The 27242-nt window shown below is 36.6% G+C and overlaps 1 protein-coding gene and 1 pseudogene across 2 annotated transcripts in view; one reads left to right on the top strand and one right to left on the bottom strand.

Moving 5' to 3' along the window:
* The window catches only part of LOC102542641 (40S ribosomal protein S3a-like), a 91611-nt pseudogene extending 71304 nt beyond the window's left edge, over positions 1–20307 (bottom strand).
* Positions 1–27242, top strand: part of COL25A1 (collagen type XXV alpha 1 chain) — a 409478-nt gene that overhangs the window by 94029 nt on the left and 288207 nt on the right. The gene's annotated exons all lie outside the window — the stretch shown is intronic.

Consider the following 27242-nt stretch of genomic DNA (forward strand, 5'->3'; position numbering starts at 1 on the left):
GTCCTGAACGTAGCTTCTGTCCTGAAGCATTACCCTCCTGGTATGTGGATATGCTTAGCAATCTGGAGGCTCTCTGAACCCCATGCAATTGGGATTTTTATGGAGGCTTCATCACATAGGTATGATCAATAATTAACTCAATTTTCAGTCCTCCTTCTCAAGAGAACCCGGGCCAAGGCTGAAAATTCCAAGCTCCTAATCAAGCTTGTTCTTTCCAGTGACCAGCTCCTGTCCAGGAGCCCACCCAGAGTTGCCTCATTAGAACAAAAGACACTCCAAACAACCAGGAAATTGCAAGTGTTTCAGGAGCCCTGTGTCAGGAACTGGGGTCAAAGACCAACCTATGAGAACAAAAATTGCTTCTGATACCCTTATCACTTAGGATATCACAAAGATTTTAGGGGTCTGTGCCATGAACTGGGGGCAGAGACCAATGAATTTTTTTTCTGTATTTTTCACAACACTCTTAGGGAAAAACTAGCAGAGGCAATTGCAAGAAATTAACAGAAGATGACAAATAGACAAATTCAGCACAAGTGCCCAACCTAATTAGTGAACATTTTTATCCAACATAATACTTTTAAATATGAAAATTTAACATTAAAAAGTAGATACAAGACTGAAGTAGATTTGGTAAATGGATAACCACAAATCTTGCTGATAGGAGAGGAAACTGCAATAAACTTCCTGAAATCAATTTGTTAATATATGTCAAGAAACTTAAAAAGGCAAAAAAAATCCATTCATTCAGCAATCTTACTTGTGGAAATTTATCTTAAAGAAATAATCAAAAATCTTATGAAAATTATAAGTACAAGTGATGCTTAATATGCTTTAAAATTGGAAAGTAAAAAAACCTAAATATCCAACAATAAGAGAATCATACATGATAGAACACATACATGGTGTAATATTATACATCTTTTAAGAAACCTGTTTTGAAAGAGAATTTATTGATGTGGGAGAAACATTCATTTAATGTTAACTGAAAAAAAGAATAAAAGTTGTGTGTGATATTCATTAACCAAATAACCTCCTCTTTTTCTTTCTTTCTATACATACACACACAGACGTGTACAATCTTCACCTATTTATTATGATTACTTTTTAGTTCATTCTATGATCTTTTAATCACACCCTATTCTCTTTGGGATTTCTCTTCTTTCTCCATAGGTTACATACTGGATTTTTTGTTTGTTTGTTTGTTTGTTTGTTTTTCAGTGTGTGTAGTCTTGAGATGAGAGATCAGCCTATGATTGATGATTGCCAGTGAGTTGCCTCTGGCCCCATTCTTGGACCACTTGGGTGTGATCTCACTCTCAAATCTACAACTCCCTGGAAGTTTGATACATATATCTTCTTGCTCAGTTTTTCATGTCTGATTGACTTTTATCTCTTAGAGCTCAGCTGGGCTAAAATGATGTCTTCTCTTGTTTTTTCCCCTCACCCCACATTTCTCTAAATGGAATCATGAAAAACTACAATATGGAGTGCATTGCTTTTAGAGATAGTGCACCACTTGTTCCCAATCTTGTTGCCCAATTATTTGTAGCTCAGTCTATTATGGAAGGTGAGTTAGCTCAGTATATTATGGAAGGTAAGTTAGTGAGAAGAGAACAGGATAGGGCAGTATTCTAGCTGGCTTGAGAAGCAAGTAGGAGTTTTGTTTGTTGTAGCTCTTGTGTTTGTGAATTGAAGAAGAGATGGTAGGGGAGGACCATGGGCTCTATAATCCCACATTAGAGTTGATGCTGCAGTTATGATCTATTGATTGTGATTCCTGATTTGTTTCATTGGCTTTGTAATTAGTGGCAAGTTATTCCAGATTCTTGTCATAGGTCTCCCATTACTCTCATTTTTTATTATGTGACTTTTTTCCTTTTGGGAGGCTGTCTCCATAAGTGCTTTAACATGAAGTTGGAAAATATTGCTTCAGGGGCTGCTTAATCGAATATAATTTTAAGTAGGAAGAAGGAGGAAAGATGTTTTTAATCCTTACATCATTTTTTCTTCTGTTGATGTACTTTACTTGCTGTAGAATGAAAGGGAAGACATCATACCACTGTAGCTTGGGCAAGGAGTTCAGCTGGTTTTAGAAGAATGACCACATTTCTCCATTGCAGTTGGCTTTGCCACATTATATCACTATAATCAAATGAAGATGCCAATCACAGAGGGTAGAAAAAACATAATTATATGGAATTATACAGTAGCTTCATTTTTCGAAGCTGTGCCACAATGTAAATGTATGAATTAATAGTGCTAAATACTGTAGCTCTTACAGTGTACCAGATACTATTTAAAATACTTCTCTATATTAACTCATTTAGTTTTCCCACTAATTCTATGAAGCAAATAGTCTTTTCAGAGGCTTACAGGTGAGAAAACTGAGGCACAGAGACGTTGAGTAACTTGTCCTAAGTTTTATAGCTGGTTAGTGTCAAAGGTGGAAATCTGAACTTTTTATCCTAAAATCCCAAATTCAGGCTTTTTGAATTTTATTACTAATCTAAATAGAAGTAAAGAAACCTGGAGGAGTCTTTAACTGAGAAGAAGACAGGGTGGAAAAGTTTGTTAAATATGTATATCTAGAGAGAGAGTACACACACACACAGAAACACAGAACTTTGTATGCTAGTATTTAAAAAAGGTGGTATCTACTGCAGTAATTTCTTTCTATAGTGTCTCTTTTCTTTCAAGTATTTTGAAAGTAATTTTTATAAATTTGCCTTTTTTGGTATATACAAATAACTATGGTGATTTCCCAGCATCATACCCTTAAGAGTTTTTCCCTGTAACAATGGTAAAATTGCATTGGCCCATTCTTTATTTTTTCATATCACTTTCCATAGACCATCAATAGTTTGAATTTGTGAGATGGATGAACACAGTTTTGAATCTAAGTTTTGGCCACAAAAGGCTGCAAATCATACAGTGATGTTGAATACATGACTTTGGATCTTTTCAGAAACATTCTCTAGTCAAATCAGCTTCTGGGAGCAGATTATTTGCATCTAGAAAGCAAACATTATGTAAATGGTTCTTTCCACATTTGTTTAGAGGGCCCCAGAATTATCCCCAGGTGGAGAAGTCTATGTTTTATTGTCTCCTGGGTGTAGTAACCATGTGTAGTTTGTTGGACTATGGAATGAGCTACCCTTCTGGAGAGGACCACTTAAAAGGGTTACCACAGAAGGGCCTCCATTGTCTTTGGTGAACTTTTTTTTTTTTTTTTGCATTTTCAAGAATTCCTGGATCTACTAGAACATTCTTGGGATGCTTTTTTTTAAAAATTGTGTTGGGATGTTTTTATAGGCATCATGCAATAATATAAAATATGAGGTATGGCATGCATTCTCAAACAAAATTAATTTTGAAGCCAGAGATCCTTTTCCTCTCTGAAAATTTTGACCATTTATATCAAGTGTTTCTTCAATTTTTTTACCTTAAAAATCCAAAGACATAAGAAATATTTGAGAAAAGAGGAAAATGGAATCAATATGCAAAAATGATCAGGGTAAATGAATAGAGATTAGAAAAATTTTTGTTTTCATACATATAGGACAAAGGAGTGAGATCTTTCAGTTTGCTGAGAAGACTGAATGATGAAGAATTGAAGTGATTTCTCTAAAGTGACAGCTTGTGGGCCATGGGGAGGAGACTGCAGTGTAGCTGTCTTTTGTTCCACCAGATCACAGCCATTTGAAGGTTGGCATAATAACCAAAGTTCTGTTGAGAAAGATGCTCTTCTCTCACATATTTGGTAGATTAATGCAAATGGCAGAAAGACCTTGCATTAATCTGCTTAGGCTGCCGTAACAAAACACTATAGACTGGGTGGCTTAAATAACATAAATTAACTTTCTCACAGTTAGAGGCTAGAAGTCTCAGATCAAGGTTTGTCAGGGTTGGTTTCTGATGAGTGGTGTCTTTCTGTCTTGCAGATAGCCACCTTCTTGCTGTGTTGTGTCCTCACATGATAACGGAGAGAGAATGAGCCCTCTGGTGTCCCTTCTTATAAGGACACTAACACTATTAGTTTAGGGCCCCACCCTTATGACCTTATTTAACCTTAATTACTTCCTTAGAGGCCTTATCCCCAAATACAGCCACACTGGGGTTTAGAGCTTCATATTGAATTTGGGGGGGAACAGAAACATTCAATCCATAACAGACCTGTAGTGGTTCCTAATTATAGTGGGAACGCTATATAAATTCTTTATCTAAATCATAGGCAAGAGAGAAGAAACTTAGGTTTGTTATTAGATCTAGATTTGAACCTGTGGCTCCTCTACTTTGTACCTATGTGACTATGGATACATTACTTAATCTTTCTTAGTTTTCTCATTTGTGAAATGGGAGTGATAATTCTTTAGGCCTATTGTATAATACACTTAGCACAGTGTTGTTTGTATGTTCAAATGCTCAATATAAGAAAATGATTATTATTTTTAGCCCATAGATTTAGTATAGCCCAAAGATTCAGTTTGCCTTGTCCAAGTAAAGCAAATATTTCCTAGAGTTTAGACTGTCTTATGATATGAATAATCTTAGGAGAAGTAAAGCTGTTATTATGAAGTATATAACTAGGGAAGCAGCAAAGCTACATATACTTCTTTTTAATGGCTTTTAATTTTAATTTTAATGACTTTCTTTGGTCTTAAGATTCTTGACTGTTTATAACACTTTCTTTTTCTCTACAAATCTTTGAATTTCAAATCTGTTTATACCAGTGAAGATTTTCCACTGACTCATCTTCTTCTGGGGGCCCCAGAGGGCAGAATCAGGACCAAGAAATGGGGTTTTATGGGAGAAAGATTTAATCTCAACTAAAGAAAGAACTGTGGAACAGTTTGAACCATTTGAATAAGGAATGAATTTTCTCATGAGGTGGTGAGTTCCTCATCTCTGAACAAGGACCTCTTGGCAAGAATATTGTAGGGTTTCAAGAAAAGGACAGGAAGCTGCTATATGTGACCTGAGAGATCTCTTCCATCTTGAAATTCTGACATTACAGAATGTCACTTTCAGGAAGTCTCTCTCTTTAGGAAAGGATGTACAAATGGAAATTACCTCAGTGTCTGGCTTATGACTTAGAAAATAGAACTCTGATTGGCCTGTTCAGGCAGCTTTGGAACTTGAAATTCTTTCAGATCGTACCTTATGTCTTAAGGCTACTGACCATGACTGTGGAGCTAAATATAGCCTAGAAAGTACCATTGTATCCGCCACTATGAGCCAGTGCAGCCAGACTTGCTTCTTACCTTGGTGTCTAACACTTCATTAGGCTCTGGACACAATCCTTTTGTTAGATGCCAGCACAAGCATTTCATTACAGATTCAGGAAATGATGAAGAGATAAATGTTAAAAAGAATGTTTCCAAGGAAGATATTAATGGAGTGTTAATGCATCTCACTCTCTTCCCAGAGTAGAATTCTCTAGAGGATTTTGGGTTTATGAGAGAGAGGATTAATCCCCACTAATAGACTCCATTGCTTCATTTAAGCAAATATGAATATTAATTAAAATACTGAGTTTAACACTTCTTTGTAAGCAAAATTCCTTGATAACTTCTATCTGGAACAAAGCCATATGCTTGCTCAGTCATGGAAACCTAGAGCCGAAACAACTAATATATGCTTTCCCTAGCTCTGGTGCAAGACAATAACAACATTGTATTCTCCAACCTGAAGAACTTTAGACAGCAGCATTTTCTTCATGAAGTGAGCTTCAAAGGAAACTTGTGAAAAAACGTTTGAAAGAGTTTCCCGAGCTCAGTCATTTTTTAAAAGCTGCTGTGTGTTTTCAAGGTATTAGTAATATGGGCTTCATAAATATTTTAAGTTTAAAATTTAATATAGTCTTCACCCTTTTAGCTTGGACACTAAATCACAACGCTATTCTGAATTTTCTCGCTGTCTTACTAAAAAACAGCAAGCGAGATATACAGACCGGCATGTGTTGTGCCCTTCTTGAAGTTTTTTGCTTTTAGGTTCAGCATTTATTTCTAGCAACAAAGAATGCTTTAAAGTGCATACTATTTTTCACACTAGAGTTTCACATGTTTTTGAGATGCTCTAGAGAATCTGAAATGTCTCATACAGTTCATCAATATAAAGATGAAAAACTGTGCTTGCTGTATCTCTGAACCACCCTTAAAGTGACCTATAAGACTTGAAATCACATGGAGTAGGGCAAAAAGAAAGAGAAAAGCACAGAAAAGTGAGCCTGCAAAATGAAATAAAAGTCTTTGCATTTGTCCCACTAATTACCAAACAAATGGTTGTTCTTTGCTTCTGGGACTTGAGATGTGGTTGATGAGTGGAAACCTTGGAGCTTGACTTTTGTTCAACATTTGGTACTGGTACAAACTTCATCATTAGTTTTTCTCTCTCACTCTTGCCTTACATTCTCTTCTCTTTCTCTCCTTTCTAGATTTATGGCAGGTGGGTATGGGTGCAAAGGATCAGAGTCCTTGATATTGTATGATCAGGATGCGGGGGAATGGAGAACAATCTGGTCTGGTTAATTTATTTTAAAGTCTCCTGTAATATGTTTGCAGGTATGGGAGGGGTGAGGCGCTTCTCTCTCTCTCACCATATTACTTGGGTTAATGGTCCTACAAGATTAATACATGATGGTTTTAATAGTTGCATGTAATGCAAGTAACTAGGCCAATCCTTGTTTTAAATATTCCTGACACCATGTAAAAAGGTTGCAGTATAATGAACAGTGAAATGGGGACAAAAAGGATTTTGATAAAGCTAGGCTGGTTCTGTTTTTTTTTTTTTTTTTTTTTTTTAATGCTGTGACCTCTATTGTTCTCAGAAAAGCAGCTTGAAGCTTGAAGGGCTAATAGGAAACCTTTTCTGTATTATAGTACAAAAAGTTCTCAGGCTGCCAGTTTGCAATTTATCCTAACACCTGCTGGGGTAGGCACCAGGGCTCTGAATCTGCTTCTGATTCCAATGGCCTTATGTTGTGTGTGACTTTAGTCACTTGCCCATGAGGTGAGGAAACTCTAAATCTCTAGAATCTGAGTTTTGTTTAATAGGAAAGTTTTTATAAAGTTTACATAGGGCTATCTAAATGAGTTTTGTTTTCAGCTATTACCTGGGCATTCTTAGTGCTTTAGCACTCTGTTAGAATATTGGAAAAATGCCATAGCACCTATGCACCAAAAACATTGCCCAATCTTTTACCTTGTTTATCAAATGTTTTATTTTTAAACAGTTATATTGATTTTTTTTAAATGAAAGCCATCTTTATTCAAACGCTATTATATATGGTTGTTGGGATCACTATAATCATGCCGTAGTTCACTCTTTCGGGTTCCTTTTGCTTAGTGTTGAACAAAACTTACCCTCTTGCCCATACATCCTGCTCTGTACTTTATACAGATAATTTAAAACAATAGCAAGCCACCTTGAAAGTAGTACAGTACATCCTGTTTGAACAATTAGCAATTAATTTTTACTTTCAAAATATAGATCACAGCATTTTAATATAGGTAATAATATAATCTCTCTCTGTAGAGATTACATTTATGTTATTTAATATAATCTATATTTCATTTGGGTAAGTGATTTCTTTATGAATTATTAAATTTATTTAATTTCATGGTGAAATCAAACAGTCACCATTTGGAGTAGGGAGTTTTATGGATGGAACTCTGGTCTGTGAAGCCCCTGGAATTTGAATGTAAAATGATATGTGTATGCTAATTTTCTGGGGAGAAGTTTTACAATTTTTGTCAGGTTCTTAAAGAGATTCTGTCCCCGACTCCCAAACACATACAAAATTCAAGAAACAAAGGATTAATATAAAGTTAGAGGGGCTACAGACTTCAGACAATACTGTAGAGCTACAGTCATCAAGACAGCATGGTATTGGTACCAAAACAGACATATGGATCAATGGAACAGAATAGAGAGCCCAGAAATGAACCCACAAACTTTTGGTCAACTAATCTTCGACAAAGGAGGCAAGAATATACAATGGAATAAAGACAGTCTCTTCAGCAAATGGTGTTGGGAAAACTGGACAGCAGCATGTAAAACAATGAAGCTAGAACACTCCCTTACACCATATACAAAAATCAACTCAAAATGGATCAAAGACTTAAACATAAGACAAGATACAATAAACCTCCTAGAGGAAAACATAGGCAAAACATTATCTGACATACATTTCAAAAATTTTCTCCTAGAAGAAATAAAAGCAAGAATAAACAAATGGGACCTAATGAAACTTACAAGCTTCTGCAGAGCAAAGGAAACCAGAAATAAAACAAGAAGAAAACCTACGGAATGGGAGAAAATTTTTGCAAGTGAAACCAACAAAGGCTTGATCTCCAAAATATATAAGCAGCTCATACGACTCAATAAGAAAAAAATTAACAACCCAATCTAAAAATGGGCAGAAGACCTAAACAAGCAATTCTCCAAGGAAGACATACAAATGATCAAAAAGCACATGAAAAAATGTTCAATATCACTAACTATCAGAGAAATGCAAATCAAAACTACAATGAGGTATCACCTCACACCAGTTAGAATGGCCGTCATTCAAAAATCCAAAAATGACAAATGCTGGAGGGGCTGTGGAGAAAGGGGAACCCTCCTACACTGCTGGTGGGAATGCAGTTTGGTGCAGCCACTATGGAAAACAGTGTGGAGATTCCTTAAAAGACTAGGAATAGACTTACTATATGACCCAGGAATCCCACTCCTGGGCTTGTATCCAGAAGGAAATCTACTTCAGGATGACACCTGCACCCCAATGTTCATAGCAGCACTATTTACAATAGCCAAAACATGGAAACAGCCTAAATGGCCATCAACAGGTGACTGGATAAAGAAGAGGTGGTATATTTATACAATGGAATACTACTCAGCCATAAAAACCGACAACATAATGCCATTTGCAGCAACATGGATGCTCCTAGAGAATGTCATTCTAAGTGAAGTAGGCCAGAAAGAGGAAGAAAAGTACCACATGAGATCACTCATATGTGGAATCTAAAAAACAAAAACAAAAACAAACAAACAAACAAAAACAAAGCATAAATACAGGACAGAAATAGACTCATGGACAGAGAATACAGACTTGTGGTTACCAGGAGGGTAGAGGGTGGGAAGGGATAGACTGGGATTTCAAAATTGTAGAATAGATAAGATTACACTGTATAGCACAGGGAAATATACACAAAATGTTATGATAAATCACAGAGAAAAAAATGTGACAATGAGTGTGTATATGTCCATGAATGACTGAAAAATTGTGCTGAACACTGGAATTTGACACAACATTGTAAAATGATTATAAATCAATAAAAAATGTTAAAAAAAAAGTTAGAGGGGCTGGCAAAAACTTGGTGGGCTGGTGAAAAGATTTAAGGATTTATTTCCAAGATTGTTGTGATTTAATGGCCTGAAACTCAGTGAGGAAGTGATTCCTAATGTACAGAACTTGCATCCTTCAATACAGACCTTTGGAAAGACCTTTATGGAAACTTGTATTGCATGATGATATTAACGTTGGGATTTATGATAATATATGTTCGGTTCTCTTTCCTTATGAAAAAAATTCTAGAAATGTTACAACCATGTGTATCCAAGTATTATTTTAGTAGCATTTTTACAAACACTAAAAAATTAGACAACCAGCCTTTAATTTTTTCATTGAAAATTTAAGTAACTTGCAAAGACTGCTTTTATTTTCTGAAATTGTAGCCATTTATGACATTATTTCAAAGGAATCTTTAAACTTCAAAAATAGAAATTTAAAGTTTGTTTTACAAACTTCTCAATGGAAAGCTTCTTAATATAAGAGATTTTTAAAAGAATCTCTGAATTCTGAAAGCCCTATATGTAATCATCACTATCACCATCTGTGCCAGGCTCTGTTCTAAGTACTTGTCATGTGTTAGTTCGTTTAATTGTAATTCTATGCAATAAGTACTACTATTAGCCCCATTTCACAGATAAGAAGACTGAAGCAAAGAGAGGTTAAGTAACTTGACCAGCATGCTTTTTCCATATAATTTAAATATGTGAAAAAAAAGTATGGTTACATTTTACTGTCATTCTGGTTTTTCTTTATATCTGGTCATCAGAGCTGGAGTAGTAAAAGGCTGAACACTTATGCATTTGACTCCTTATTCGGGCTTCAAAGTTAAATTTATCTCATAATTTAGCTTTGTATTTTGAGGTCGCTTTGGCATTGTTGCCAAAGATCTAATGTTATGGTCATTTGTGGGTATTTACTAATTAGCTTGAGATTTACAAGCAATTTATCTATATTTTAATCTTCCTACATTTCTCTCTAAATAAATTTTGAGAGTAAGATATTAAACATTTGCACCAAAGTGAAGGCCTCACTCTAACAAGGCATGTTCCTATCTTAACATGTTTATCCTTCTAACAACATACACTAAGCACAGAAAGTTCACATTTTACTAAAACCGCATGGTGCTTACTGCATTGCAGCATCTGTTTGACAAAAGCCTTGGAACACAATAATTAAAGTATGTAAATCTCTTCATAATGGGCTGATTTTACAGTCATTGCTCATGGAAAATCCCTTTTGATTTCAGATGCAATGCATTTTGTCATTAACTTTTAATTGTTGATTAAATAATAAGAAACATACACAGAACTTTCTAGACCTCTATTTAAAAATAAAGCAACTGTCTGATAAACTTTTCTAGTAAGTTTCCAAGTTTCCAAACTCTAGAGAAGACTGAACTAACAAAAATACAACTTTAAAACTTAAAATTTGGTTTTGTGGAAGATCTGAAAAAATACATTTATAGGTTTATAGCACAGGAAGTGTTGATTAAGTGCTTTTGTGACTGGTTATTTCAAAGAATGAGATTTGTGGAACAAATTGAGATAAAATTACTACATACTCACATGGAAGCTACCTTTCTCTACCCTTGCCAGGGACGTTTCTAACAGGGAGTTTTGTTTCTGAAATTCAGAGAAATTGAAGTGAGGAGCAAATGTTTAGGATCATGAATGCATATCTGGGGTCTCAGATGACTGTGTGTCACAGGATGGGATGGACATGCATAGTTGGACGGGACAGGCTTTGAAATCAGCAGCTCTTGTGGGAGCTGCCCAAACAGTTGCTGTGTCAGGTGCAGCGAGGGGGGGAGGCGAGGACAGTTCAGGCAGGTTGCTTGGGAGGCTGTCTGTGACTCAGTAGAGGGTGTGCAGCTCTTGCCAGTTCAGAAGAATCTCAGAGATGTTGATTTAATAGAGTGGGACACAGGTGGTGACTGTCACCTTGAAGGTCCTCTTGTCATTAGTGGCAGATGACTTGCTGTGCCTTCAGATCAGGAAGTGGGGGTATGATTTCCTGAATTCTTCCTCAGTGGCAGACAAAACTTGGAAAAACATTTTCAAACAACTTTCCCCTCACCTTTTAAAAAATGAAAGTCTGACATTGCTTCATTGAGTATATCTCTTAATGTTACCTGCTTGAGTGACCCCCTACTGTCTCCTATTAAGGCCTGTTGTTACGGAAAGCTCTATATAATATTCCATTAGATTTGAAGCTCAAAGCTTGGTTAGGTATTGTTTTTAAAATCTATTTTTTGAGGTGAAGAAACTGAGGCCTAGAGAGATTCGTTTGTCACAGCCACAACATAGTTAACAAATACAAGGTCAAATGTCAATCTGAATTGATTGGCACCACATTTAGTTCAGTGTTCTTTCTACAGCACGATGCTCTGTCTAAGTGAAAAGTTCTGGTTATTGTTATTTTGCCCCTTAATTCCGCAATGTTCAGGCTAAAACAACAGCTCGTGGGCCCATTGTTAAATTAACCCTTACCTAATGTAGTTGAGAAAGTTTTGGAGTTTCATTTCCTTGGGGAAAAGGTACTTGACAATTCCCTCTTTTAAGGAACGTTTCAGGTATTTGAATTTGTTATACTGTATTTGAATCACTGGCATGGGGATGTATAAGGACAGAACATAAACTGCCAGAATGGTAAAAAGAAACTTATTTAAATAGATAACTGAATTAGGGCAAGAAGTTAGGTCCCCAGAAATTGTAAGATCAGTCTATATTAAGCCTAGTATAATGGACAAAAATAGATATTTTGCTTGTGTTTAATTCACTTACCCATTTTAAAGCACTACCTTTGAAACTCTACTCAGTTCTTTAGGAAGCAGTGGTTCATGATAGCTCAGGTCAGCTTTACCCACCCAGTCTTGCCTCACAAGATTAACATGTCTCTGCTCTTTTGCCTTATTTATATGGTTAATTTTGATAACGGGCAGCTTGTAGTCACTGATGTTTGTTGAGGAGGGCACCCCCAGAAGCAGATTTAACTGGGGCCATAATTACACAATGAATCCCGTTATCTGCCAAATCATGCTCTAAAGTTTTAAATTATTCAAAACTGTTTTTGTTGTGGGCTCTGGCACATCCTCATTAGCATGGAGCTGGCCGGCCAGGCTGAATCAATCATGCAGGGAGAATTCATGTCCTGCCAGGCTTGTCGCCTCCTGTTAACTCACAAGATAAACTTGGCCTGGGATTCGTCTTGGCTGGGAAGAGTGTCGGCTGTATGGATGGCAGGTGGTGCCCGCGCCACTGGGTCTAAAGGTTCAGCATCAAAATGGAGGAGCAGGGTCTGGAGATGAGGGCCAGTCCTGGAAGAACCCTGCGGGAATAGAGCTTTGCAGCCTACTGTGGTCCCTGGAATAACACAAGACCCTCCGTTTAATGTTTTTGAGTGTAGATTTTTACCGGCAACCCCCAAGTGCTGTGATGGGTGAGTGGTTCTCCAGGCTGTTTTTCAAGTTTTGTTTACACTACATTTTTAAACCTTAACAATTTTTACCTCCATCTCACTCACTCTACAGACAATGAAATTGAAGCTCTGAGAGGAATGTGTCCAAGTGACATAGTGAGGCAGTGACAGATGGGGCTTCTGATTGAGGACAATGTGGACCCCTCTCTTTCCCATCTCTTGTCATTATGAAGGAGAATGTTATTTTCCAATTTGGGAACTTGATTTTGTTCGTCTGCATATTTGTGTCTGTTATTTGTTCTCAGACCAGGAAATCTACCTATAGATACCCAACCTGTACTGATTTCCCAGGGCTCTTGTTGCAAGTTACTGCAAACTTGATAGCTGAAAACAAATTTATTCCCTCATAATTCTGGAGGACAGCAATCCAAAATCTAGGTGTCAGCAGGGCAGTGCTGCCTCTGAACTCTGAGGGAAAATCCTACTTTGCCTTTTCCAGCTTCTAGGTGTTTCCTGGCTTGTGGCAGAATAACTCCAGTCTCTGGCTGCCTTCACATGGCCTTCTTCTCTTACTATAAAGACACTTGTCATTAAACTTAGAGCCCACTTGGTTAATCCAGGATGCTTTTGAGACTCTTCATTAATTACAGCTGCAAAGACCTTTTTTTCCAAACAAAGTCTCATTCATGGGTACTAGGGCTAGGACTTGGGGGCCACAATTCAACCCACTGTACCATTCTCAGTCTATCTTAATTCACTCAACACTTTATTTATAGGAGCTTCCCTATTTTTACTTTTATTTTTTTCACTTCAGCCTATATTTATTGACCCTTCCTCGTCTCTGGGAGAAGCATTAATTATCAGCACTTTCCCTGGATCATCTTCTCTGATGAGTCAAGTCCCTTCTCTAGATTCTATGTGAACTCCTTGAGGACAGGGCTATATATTTTATATTTGTAGTTTCAGTGGATGGCCCTGGCAGGTGTCTAATAAATGTTGAATAGATGAATGGCTGTATGACAATTAGTAGAACTTTTCAAATGTTTGTGATCTGTTATACTATTCTCTAATGCAGTTCTATCAAACAACATTTTCAATATAGGGATTGCCTCTCGCTGGAAAAGACATTTGGTAGTCATGAAATATAAGGTAAAAATAATTTAAAATGAGTTATAAAATGCTGATACCATGGGCCCCATATAAGGATGGAGGAAAAAACTTATTAGATGCAGTGCACATCTGTGGGTCTTGATTAGACAGGTTTGACCTGAATTTTTAGCTTTACCGTGGCATTTTGTGTGGCTTTAGATCTACCTATTGAATGGCTACAAGTTCAATGGATGTTGAAGTATTTTATTCTCAAAAAAATTGAGACTGATTATTTGTAAAAATTAAATATAATGGGATAAACAAATAAATAACATTCGTGAATACTTGGGTAAATTGACTTTATGTACCAGCAGGGAAATATTTAATCTTAAAAAGTATGAGGAGAAAAAAAGTCACATGTTTTTAAGGTATAATCACAATTGTATATTTTGTATGAAGAACTCTTACTGGAATACTGTATATTCACCCAATCTGGTGGTTTTATTAGACAAGATTCCCCTGGACCTACACTAATATAAACTAGTGGTTAATAATGATTACTTCATGGAATATTTGTTAAGTGGTGAAGATTCATTCTCAAAGCCCCAATTTTCAAATTAAAATGTACTAGCTGCATAAAAACCCAGGTTTAGATTTGATATTTGCTTTGTAATGCTAGAAACTCAGTGTCATTTTTTCATGACTTTGACCATGAGTAGAGACCCCTGGAAGTTTCCATTTCCTTTTCTGGTAATAAAGCTTAACACTCAATTAAAATGATGGTTTATATGGAAAAAAAAGAAAAAAGGCAAGTCTGTGGTTTTGTATTAGAACAACCAATAAAGTTGCCGTTTTACTTGCTTCCTTTCCACCCCATTGGTGAAGGAAGGATTCCTGCCCTAGATTTACAGGGATGGCTGAACTCACAACACCTGACATTGGACAGAGGCAATGGATAACAGTTTCCTAGTCACATATTCTCATAGCTGGGGGAGGAGGACACCACATGCCATGCCAGGTCACACAGAGTTTGCATAACCAAAGGCTGTGAGAGGCAGACTTCATAGTATCAAGAAGGTGGGGTGCCCTTGGTTCCCATGGAGGATATGATTGGCTTGCTTGAAAAATTCTATAGACTGACAGGGAACTGAAACCTTCTGCTCATGGATAAGTAGGGCCCCCTTGATAAAAAGGGTTGCTGGCTAGGGGACTTTACCTGTGGGAGCGGGGGGTGGAGGGGAACTTGCAATTAGACCACTTGAGGCCCTCCCAGTTTCACCAAATGTCAGGGCAGCTTGTAATATTGGGCCTTAATTTTAGTTCTTGTGATCTCACTTGTTACTTGTGATTTGCAGGGTTTTAACATTTTTAGGTACAGAACTGTATTCATTTCTCATAAACGTCAGAGACTCAGGGGTGATAAATTTTTACTTGTAGTCTATGGACAGAATTTAGAAAGTGGCCGAAGGGTTATGTTTTACAAGTTCTAGCACCTCTCTCAGCATCTAGCTTTAAACGTTTTGAAATTAGAAAATTTAAGCTATTCAGTATATGAAAGAATTGTATCTGACAATAATTATATTTTTGAGTTTATGAATGATTTATTTAAAACCTACTGTAAATTGTCGTTTTTGGTAACAAAGTGAGTTCTTCCTCCATGAGAATTTCTATACAGATGATCCCTGACTTCTGATGGTTCAACTTAACGATTTTCAACTTTATGATGGTGCAAAAGCAATACACATTCAGTAAAAACTGGGATCTGAATTTTGAATTTTGATCTTTTTCTGGGCTAGTCATATGTATATGATACTCTCTTGAGATGCTTGACAGTGTCAGGAGCCAGAGCTCCCAGTCAGACACGTGTTCAACAGGGTAAACTACTGATAGACTTACAACCATTATTCACCCATACAGCCATCATGTTTTTCACTTTCAATACAGAATTCAGTAAATTACACAAGATATTCAACACGTTTTTATAAAATAGGCTTTGTGTTAGATGATTTTACCCAACTGTAGGCTACTATAGTGTTCTGAGCACGCTTAAGGTAGGTGAAGCTATGCTGTGATGTTCAGTCTGTTAGGTGTATTAGTGCATTGTCAGCTCATGATATTTTCAGTTTACCATGGTTTTAGCAGTACATAACCCCAAGGAAGTACATAATCAAGGAAGATTTGTAATTGAAAGTTTTTGCAGCAATGTTTTTCCTAGCTTTGGCTTGTCGTTTGGGTCATAGAAGAGACTTGTATGGAAACAATCACTTCAAATTTCTTACTAAAAAAGAGTGTAACTTTGCATGCCCTTAAATATAATTATATATTTCTTTAATGCAACTTATTAATATACTCAAAATAGTATTTCCTATAATATATCAGTTAGATAGGACTAAAAGAAGGACATTTATTTTATTAAAAAAAAAATCTCTCATCTCACTGCATGGTTTTTACCATGTTCAATTTTAAGAACCCCAGCAACTTCTAGCAGTACCTTCTTAAGGATCAAGCTTTTCCACATTGAAAGCTACTAGGTAGAATGTTTATTTACAACCTAAGGCATTTTCAGTGCCTAAGAATGACATTTTATTTTAAGTATTTTCATATCTTGTGTTTGTAGATTGTTGACCAGTCATGTTTACTGTTTACCTCATAATGATCTTTCCATGATATAGATTTGATTTATTTTCCTTTTCAGTGTAGGTACAGTGAGTGCTTTACAGGAAGAGGGATGGCTGACTTCAAGGCCCACAAAACACTGTATTGCTACTTTCAGCCTTAAGAAATGCAGGGATGCTGTTTACTCAACTGAATTGCATTAACAACAACAAAAAACTCTTAAGTGTTGGTCTCAGAGAGAGCTTCTAGATTTTAGTGTTCTAATAGGACCAAAAGAAGTCCAGTCATTAGCTGGAGAATTGAAATAGTTTGTGGCAAAGTGGTATAATCAAAATGGATTATAATCACGATGGATTATGGTCCTGCAGGCAGGACCCTTAGACCTACAGGAGGCAAGTAGGATCAGATTGTGGTCAGGACATGGATTTGTAGAAAGGCTTAAATCGATCAATTCATCTCCAGGTCCCAACTTAGGCATTACTGCCTCAGGGATGGCTTTCCTGCCCTCTGCTCCCACCCCTTGGTGCTGCGTCTTTGCCGAGTGCGCTGTTCGTCCTCTATTCTATTTTATCACATTTTATTGTATTTACTTCTTTACATATCTATTTCCTCTGCTAGACTATGAACTTTTTGATGGCAAACACTGTAACTATATTGTTTACTGCTTTTAATTCCCACCCCTTAGCACAGGCCTCACACAATAAGTATTTGCTGAACAGTGGTTGGAGAGAGAAGCAAAGGGAGGTTTAAGTACCAGAGAATGTTCTCAGTGAGCTCAGTTGCTCAGTCCCTACATAGACTCCGGCTTCCAGCACTGAAGCTTCAGGGACCCTGAAGGACATATTAGACCTTCAAATGCCTGGAGCTGTTTTGTCAGATTCTAATCCCTTGAGGGGAAACTATCTTTATTTTCGTGACCTCAGCATAGTCATGTGTGTGTGTGTTGAGAAGATTTTATTTTAAGATCTATCCTCTTAGCAAATTACAAGTATACAATACAGTATTGTTAATTATTGTCACCATGTTGTACATCAGATCTCCAGAAATTATTCATCTTGCATAACTGAAACATTGTACCCCTTGACCAATATCACCTCATTTCCCCTTCTTCCCAACCCCTGGCAGTAGCAAGAATTCTCACTGGATATGGGTTTTGAAACGCCTGAAAAAGATGTGAATTTCATAGCCTGCAATGAACTGTAGTAAATTCAGCTCTCTATTTGAACTAAACAAAACAGCTTGTGAAGACTTATTATAAAATGTTTTTAGAAGGACCTGGTGCGGATTTCCTATTTTAAGAACTACACTTTTTAGCATATATGCAAAATTTAATCTGTAATTTTCATCTTTCCTATTAAGGAATTTTCTTCTCCCTAATAAGTAAAATATCAAAAAAAAATATAGAACACTGTTTAATTTCCTCCTTACCTGCATTTTTTCCTGTGGAAAATAAAGTATTGATTTAGAAAATGTTATGGAGTACACCTTCTGTTCAGATTAGTTCTGTGACATTTATTTTCCTTTGAACTAATGTTCATAGCTAGAAACACCAAACTTTTTATTTTAAAATTTATTTTATTGATTTGCATAATTAATATGGAGGTTAATTCATATACAATATACTTTGATATAGATGAATATATGAAGCTACATTATTTTCAAATAAGTCATAGAATTTTAAATATTGAATACTGTAACTTGTGGTTAATTAGACAATATTAGTATAACAATGTATTGCTAGGAGATATTGCTCTGTAATAAGAAAATTAAAAATTTTTTTTTGGTATTTTTTGTTTCTTCCCCTTTTGGAAGGGGAAAACATTCATATGACTTTAGGTAAACTTTTAAAAATAAATCCAAATAAATTAGTTGAAGAAAAGCTATGCTTCATTATATTATGATGGAAACAAGTTGTTAGATTAATTTGGACTATTTAGTCTCAGTTAAAATCCCTGGAGCTGTAGTAGAATCTGATCAACTTAGCCGAAATGATTCAGCTCAGTCTAAGTATGCATTGAGAAAATTCATTTTTTCAGCTGTCATTGAGTATATTAAGCATCAGGTAGGTGATAGGTGGCTATAGATAGAGATATGGGTATATAAGCACTCACATTAGGATAATCAAGACATGGTCTTTGCCCTCAAAGAATATTAAGGCTACAGCAAGTGATGGAGGTGGGAATACAGACGAATGTGAGTACGTGTCATAATAAAGGTGAACAGATTACTGTGACAATGTTGCTAATTATTCCTGGCTAAATCAGAGAAGGCTGAGAATGGAGGGAAAGGAAATTTTAAGGAAAGTAAACAGCATGTACAGGACAGGATTTACCAAGGAGCACATATGGGCAGAAGTGAGGTGTTGCGTGTAGCTTGACAGGCTGAGTGGATGAAGTGGAATAGTAGTTGAGGCTGGAGAGGTAACGTGGGAATAAATTTGTATAAGGAAATTTATGCCAAGTTAAAGAACTAAAATGTATCCCTTACGGAGTGGGAAGCACATGGAGGCTTTTAAAAAGGAGGATGACATTGTTAGATTTTTAGTGAGGTGACTTTCAGAATGGTACAATGAGGCAGAACTTGGGGAAGAGGAGCCTAAGACACATGCAGTAGTGCAGGTGAGAGGTCCCCAGGGCAGGGCTCAGCCCCCAGGTGTGGGGATGGAGAAGGGCAAACTTGGACATTCCACGAATTCTTATCAAGAGGTTATCAAGAGATTTAAAGAAATTTAGTTTATAAAAATACTTGATTCTCTCCACAATGGTTAATATTTCATTTATTTTATAAGCTTGTAATGCTTTCTGAGTCAAAATTTAGAGTAGTTTGGATCACAGCTTGGTTTAGTTTTGTCTGGTTCCAGATTAAACTTTTGGCACAGCCCTGAAAAAGCATCCCCTGCAAGGAAACTTTAATATGATATATAACAGCTCCTGAGAGTCATATATGTCAACAGGAACTAGAACTTCATAGGCATATTTTGAGTTTAGCAAAAGATATACTATAAATAAAAATATAAATGTGTGACTCATTTATGACTGAGCATTGTTTATGTGTATGTTTGTGTGTAAGCTGCATGAAGTAAAATGCATTGGCATGATAAAATAATTATCTCTTCCTATTTGTAACTAAAAGAAAGAACCTTAATTTATAGAGAAACTGCAAAGCAAGAGAACTATGTTGCATTTGCAAAGTGAACCAGCAGAAACTTCCATTCTTACTGGTACTTGCTTTTGCTCTTTAATTAATTTATTTGGTAGTATTTCTTCAGTCATGATGGTGAGAGGGCTGTAGTAAATTTACTTAAAATCTTCAACATTTTAAAGCCAGGATAGAAAGCAAGAATGTGGAGGGAGAGTTCAGAGGGATATCACTGAAATTTCACAATAACCTGGAAAACAACCCTGGCCAAGGGACGGTCATGATTCATTTAATATTTCATCAAGATGCAGAGCGTCCTTCTGAAGAAATGATGAACCACTGTGGGAGAGTTGGATTCTCAATTCCTAGTTCATCTTTCTTGGTATCCTCAGAAATGGCAGTCTGAAAGCTTGGCTAGTTGCTGTTACTCCATGCTCTCTCTGCCCAAGCTGACCGGATTAAAGAGTTGAGGATATATATGAATGGAGGGCAAGATGAACAGTTTTGTCTAAATCGTTTCTCTAGTACTAGAAATCATCCATCAACCTTCCACCTCCATCTATCTGAAATTGTTGGTGAGTTGTGTCACTGTAGAGAGCTCCCTCTGTTATTTGCCCCACAATATCTTTGACTTCTTTCACTTTTGCTTTTTCAGTGATGGCCTTTTCTACGAGACTGTCAGAGCCTGTATCCATGTTGTCCACAGGGTGCCCAGCTCCAAGCTAATGTACATTAAATATGTCTCAAAAGAAAAGTAGGAGGGAGAGAGAAAAAGAAGAGAAGCTGGTCTTAGAAAGTAGAGGACAGGGTAAAATCTCATCACGTCAGTTATCCTTACAAACATAATTATACTGACACTTTTCTTAAAATGCTAAAAACATTATGATGATACATTTTTAGAACAGTGCCTGGTACAATAAATATTTGTTTTTCTTGAATGTTCTCAAACTTGTTCTTTGTCCATTCAGTAAGCTGTGGGCAAAAAGACTTTATTTTGTGCTCCATAGGTGGAATTAGTGATCGAAAATATAAAGGAGTTATGGGGCATAACTCAGGGAAAACTTGGCTCCACTCTTGATGTGTCCCCTGCCTCACTTTGCAGCCATATATTGGCTAGGATTTGCACACATGTTATCTTGAATGGGACTCTTGAGAGAGAAAGATGACTTTTATAAAATGTACTTCTGGTTCAATTTCAAGGATTATTTAAATCTACTTAAGATGTTATACAAATTCCTATAGGGTTTTTTTGTTTCCCCTTACAAACTTTTGTCTAACAGGGCAAAGTTTTCATTTTCCTTCCAGTTTATGAAATTCAAGAAGAGTGTATTTGTTTAAAAAAATTACTAACAAAGACTTCATTAAACATATCCATTTAATAGAAGTTTGATTAAAATTCATTTTCCAATTTCAGAGGTGCATTATTTATGTAATACTTTCCTACTACTTATAAATAACTTTATTCTTGCGGATTTCCCAGTCACTCACTGGAATGAAAGGAAACTGTCAGATATATCAAATTCAGTAGAAATGTCTAATATCACTCAGCAATTAAAAAGAAGGAATTAAGAATTCTTGGAAAAAGCCATTTGTCACAAGGTATAATTTGCATATTTGATTCATATTAATTAGATCATTACTTGACATTACTTTTTGGAGACAAAAACAAGGGCCAAGAGCGACAATTAGAGCCTTAATAAGACTTGTGTTCTCACAGCACCAGCACCATTTTCATTGGAAATATGCTTCACTGTGACTGACTTGATATGCTTCACTGTGACTGACTTGATACAGAGTGCAAAGCCCATTTCACAAATATTTTGATGTTTAGGCCCTAGGAAGAAATGGCACCTGTTCCAACTCTGAATGCGGAACCCAAATAAACAGCAGAGTCAGAGCACCACTAGAAGATGGCTTAATTGTTTTTATTTGTGAGCCAAAAGTAATAGGGAAGATTGGAATTCTACACACCAGATTTGTTGGAAAGCTGATTCAGTTGAGTTCCCAGCCAAAATGAAAGCAGGAAAATGACACTTACTTGGTCGAGGACATAAAGAGAAAGAAGGAAAAGTGACAGAATGATAGTTAGATTGGCAGAAAGGAGCTAATGAGTCCCAGCTGTATTTAAAAGGAAGGCATAGAGTTTTTTGAAGCATAGTGATGGAAGGAAGGAGATTGGGATAATTGATCTAACAGACATGCCAAATGAAATAGGTCTGTTGTCCGTTGGGGAATCTGGAATATGCCACTGAATACCTTTAGCTCATCTTGTAAGTTGTGACTAAAAATACACACACTTTCACACACTCATAGATAGTTCACATTGATTTGAACTGCACTGATTTGAAGTTCAGGTACTATGTGTGTCACTTGTTAAACAGAAAATTTGAGCTAATTTCATTTGTTGTCCCAAGTTTTTAAAAAGTGAAAATGGAAATCTAAAATGAAAATTGTCATCTTTTTAAAGCAAAGGCCTAAGAAATCAGAAGTTTTTAATGTTGAAATTCCAGATGCTGAAGATGCTTCAGTTCAAGAAACACCAATATTGAATAATATGCATGTAGTCACTAGAAGAGGGCTGTTCATGTACAAGCCCTCTTCTAGTAGCAAACCCTGTGTTAACACAATGTTTATACTACATTAAATTTATTTTTAAAATTTCTAACATTATGGAAATAACATATGCTTACTGTGAATTGTAATTTTTCTCACTAGTTTTTTACACCGTTGTGACTACTAATCTTTGTTATTTTTTTAACAGAGTATTTGAAATTCCCTTTAAAGATCTTTAAAATTCGCGCCTATGCTTTAACTTTAATTTTTCTTCATGTTCTCTTGGTTTTTTTTTTTTATGCTGATGGTTGGAAACTATTAGAGATGACCCTGTTTGGGGACTGTTGTTAGAGTTGAGAAGTTGTTTTCTGACTCAGCCTAATGCATAGTGGCTTTGTGACAACATGTTCATGTTCTGCTTGGAAGTTATGAAACTTTGAAGTTTTTTAAAGTTGCTGTTTCTTGTTTATTAATTATTGAAATTAAGCTAAACTTAATGTATATACTTGAATTCTTATTTTTGTTAATTCAGAGAATGTACAATCTTGTTCTAGCTGCAGATGGTGTTACATGACTACCATCATATGTTGTTTTTCTAGTTTTTATTGCAAACGTTTGAAAGATGCCTCTCTGAGTTCAGGTATGGAGTCTAAAACCACAGAATGAAGTGGAACTAAAGGGTTCAGGGATCCCATTTCTCTAAGCCATCCAACCAGGCTTAGTAAGAAATGAATTATTAAAGAGCAGGAAAGTGCTAGTCTATCAAACAGGACCTAATTGTGATTATTCACATAGAGACTGGGCTGAAAGTTTCGTATTGATAATATATAAACCAAGTTGTTGTGGAAATGCTTAAAATATTTAAGAGAACAAAAAGCATCCACATACGAGGTAGAACCATTTAGAGAAACTGATTTGCACAATTACTCATTAAAACATGATTCCTAAAGACCTGTTGAATAGATGAATGAATAAGATGAATAATCCTTGTTAAGTAAATGATTAAATGAATGTTGTTAATCTAGGTTAAATTACAAATCTAAAACTGTATTGAACTAGTCACAGTAGGCTCACTGTTTTAACTGACAATTTGCCCCAAATCCAATCTCTTAACATGAAAAATTGTATTGCTTGCTCAGGTCGTATTCCAATCTGGGGAATGGAAGTGTAGGGGTGAAAGAGATGTCTCTACTTTCATTCATTCAAGAATTCAGGATCCTTTCACTGTCCCTGGGCTAACATCCCTTCAGGGCCTTGTCTTCCTTTCTTATCACACAGTGGCTAAGGAAAGAGCAAAATCATGGAGGATTTGCATAGAGGGCGTTTTGTACAAGCCAGGGCTAAAAGCAGTCCACATTACTTCTGTCCACATTCCATTATGTGCCCAAGAAAAAAAGAAAACAGAGTTTGGTGAATACAGAGCATTCTCTTCCACAAACATTTCCTAAGAAAACATTTTGCAATTCATAATTTTCACTAATTAAAACTGAGCTGTACCACTAATGAATCCATATTACTTAGGTTTTACTACTTGGATTAGGTAATTACTTAGCAGAAGTGTTGAAGCAATTTGCAATTCTGTGATCATCAACATAGACCAATTTCACTTTGGCTCTAAGCTGAAGGGTCAGGAAATCCCCATGAATTATTTATTTTACTTTTATAATTAGAAATGACTCTTTGGTGTATTGCAACAGATCAGAACCAGAAACTGGTAGGATTTGATGAACAGAGACACAGGTGGCTTCTTATAATGAACCCGATATGAGGAATTTGGAGTAGTTCAAGAGCTGAGCTGGCTTCCAGGTGTTCCTGTTCCCAAAGTCAGACTTCGGTTACCTGCCAAGGAAGTAAAGCCTTATTCATCAGAAAACACCTTTAGCCATTTATGCTGTTTAGGCTTCCAAAGGCTGCTGTGCAGCACTCGTAGCAGAATTTCCTGCAAAGGGGACATAGTTGATCTTCTGCAATTAGTCTACTTCAATTTCCCCACTGCTTCCCTTCTGTATGTCGCTAGCCCACCTCTCTCTCACCCTTAGTTCTTTCATATCCCATCTTGCATATCCTCCAGTGGTATAAACAAAACACTCTGGAGAACTGATTACTACATGGCTGTAGCAAAGGCAACAGTATCCGGTGGAAACAATTTTAGGCTGATGAACCGGCAATTTAAAGTGGATGCCACCAACTTAATAACATTTTACACATCTCTAAGCCTTGCTGGATTTACTCAAATAGATTGGAAATCAATACAGCTAAGTGCTTGGGTTGCATTTCATTTACTAGATAGGATAACTTTTGTCTTAGCCAAGGATGGCCAGGAAACAGCCTGAGTGAGAGGCTTACATGTTAGCATTTTACTGGGGAGTGCAAGCGCAGGGAAGCAGAGGTGAGGGGAAAAGCAGAGCAAGGGAGGTAGCGTGGAAGGTACAAGGGAGTGCATTTCCATCCTGGCCACAGCTTTCTAACAAGCTTCCCAAAGATTTCTCAGACTTATGGGTCATCATCTGAGAGGACATATGAGCTACTGCATGTCAGAATAGTCTCTCAGGGAGAGGAATAGAGAAGAATCTATCCACTGGCTCCCTTCTTTAAAATTAGTTAAAATTAAATTTCACACCCCCAGAGAGCAGGGTACTAATTCCTCTGCCCTTCCAGGTTGTGTCACTGGCATTTCCAGGCAGTCACCGTGATACCAGTTCCCTGTGATTTTGGTCCAGCCAGTCTCTGTCAGACAGGGCCTTGATGGGCCACTGCATCTGAGCGGGTGCATCAGCTGTGGCAGTGATCTGGCTCCAAGACCTCTGGAATTGTGGCTGCTGAGGCTGCTCTGGCCAGAGAGCAATGTTCAGATTGGGTGGTGGGTGGGAGGATGGGATGAGGGCACGCAAACTGAGTGCAGTAAACTTGATGCTTTCATCTAATTCTTTTCAGTCATGCCCATTCTGATTTCCATAGCTTTCATAGGCCAACTCATATTAAAGTGGTCTCCTTGATTCTAGACATTCATCATTGCAATCCAGACTCTCAGTGCATTGAATTTGCATTGCACTTTGGGAGACCAACAAAGTCAAGTAAACAAATGAATACGATCATTCCATGGAGTAATAAGTACCACGCTGGAAACAAAACAGGGTGATATATAGTAATTGCAGGTGTCCGGAGAATCCATACAGCTTGGCACTTGGAGGTTTTTGACAATTCTTTTCCCTTCTATCCATTGCCTTGCTAATCTCAACAAATTCATCTCTGATTCCACAACAATATGGTCTCCCTGGTCCAGAAACCTAAAACTATTTGCAATCTTCTCAATTTGATTTGCTAATTTCTAATTTGGGGCTTTTGCTTATACCAGTCCTTGAATAAAAATATCTTCTACCACTTCCTAGTTAATTTTTCTCCTGTTCATCTTTCAGACTCTGATTAAAGACTCACCTTCTACAAGAAGCCTCTCCTAACGTACCTTTCCTTTGCTATATCTTCAATTGCCTTTGTTTATATCAACTGCAGTATGTTATGCTAATTTGAACTGAATTCTGTAGTGTCTTAAATGTGTTCTCAAGTGCTTTTCAAAGTTCTCTATTCAACATTGCTTTCCTAGCCCCATGTGCAGAGTCTTGGACAAAAGTATTGGAATGACTAGCAGATTCCACTAGGAAACTTCAGGGCCCTGTAGAGAGAAGGTTCACTAAAATGGTACCTGTTGCCTGAGGTTTGAAGTAAACAACTTCTTCATACTTTATCCTGGTTAACATAAGATCCCTAGTTAGGTCACTAACTGATCTGTGACCTCAGGCACTTCTCATCTTAATTTTCCCATCTATAAAATAAGTTTTAAAAGTGAACTCCAACAACTTTTCTAGCTTCAGTATAACTTTAAAATATTAATATTAATGTAGTAACTGGAATAATGATTTTTTTTGAATTGTGTAAGGAAATGGACCATAACTTTTGGAATTTGTATGGAAAAGAAATTATTATATAAAATGAAGAAAATATTTGATCTTAAAATTTAGAGTGCAGGAGCAGTAGGCTCTGGATATAAGTACAAATTCCCTTATCCCTTCCCTAACAATGCAAATTCAGTGTCAAGAGTTCAGGAAGCTTATATTTAAACAATCAATCCAGGTAATTCTGTTATAGATATGATATACTATTACTTGATATAGATAGTTAGGGCTAAAGAAAAAGAGAATTGATTTACCATGTTGTAAGGCAAATCAGATAACAAAAACTAATATGATTTTCTGTCAACTAGAACTACATTGTCTCTATTGACATTTTGGATTGGATAATTCTTTGTTTTGGAAGGGCTGTGCACGGTAAAATGTTTAGCAGAAGTCCTCAGCCTCTAACCACTAGAAGCCAGTAGCACCCTTCATTCATGAGAAGCAATGTTTCCAGAGTTTTTCAAATATCCCCCGGGGGCAAAATTACCCTAACTGAGAAGCACTAAACATGCTCTAGTTGCAAACCATATAAAGGAGTTGAAATATGTAAAATATTATAAATATTTCTCATCTATTGCATAAAATGTCCGGAGTCTAACAATATTTAAGTTTATATAATAAAATGATTTATTGTAATGAAAGGAAATCAGCCACTTATATAGTATGCAGAATGGTAAAAGGATTTGGGGGTACACTTATGTAAAAACTTTATTTTTTGAAATGCAGAGTTTGAAAAACAGTGAATCCTAATGAGAATTTTTAGTTCTTTCCTCACTTACAGGTCAGGCCAACAGGTCACTGGCTGTCCCTTGGGGTCAGTGGTTGGGTCATACAGCTCTTCCTGCTGACCTCTGGCTCACAGGCTGTCTGTTGGACCAACAATAAGCCACTCTTGCAGTAATTAGAACAAATGTGTTAAATTGTGCAGATGGACAGAGCCTGGTCACAAGGGAACTTTTGGGCGGAGGTGGCTTATCCACGATCAACTGCAACAAGGCAAACTTAGATTAAAAAAATATGAAATAAGCAGACATCTCCTCTGCTTTCCTTTACCTTCAATTTGAAGACAATTTGCCTTCTACATCCTTAAAACTGACTAACATAAACTCATGATAATATTTATTATT

This window comes from Vicugna pacos, chromosome 2, assembly GCF_048564905.1.
Source record: "Vicugna pacos chromosome 2, VicPac4, whole genome shotgun sequence".
Taxonomy (NCBI): domain Eukaryota; kingdom Metazoa; phylum Chordata; class Mammalia; order Artiodactyla; family Camelidae; genus Vicugna; species Vicugna pacos.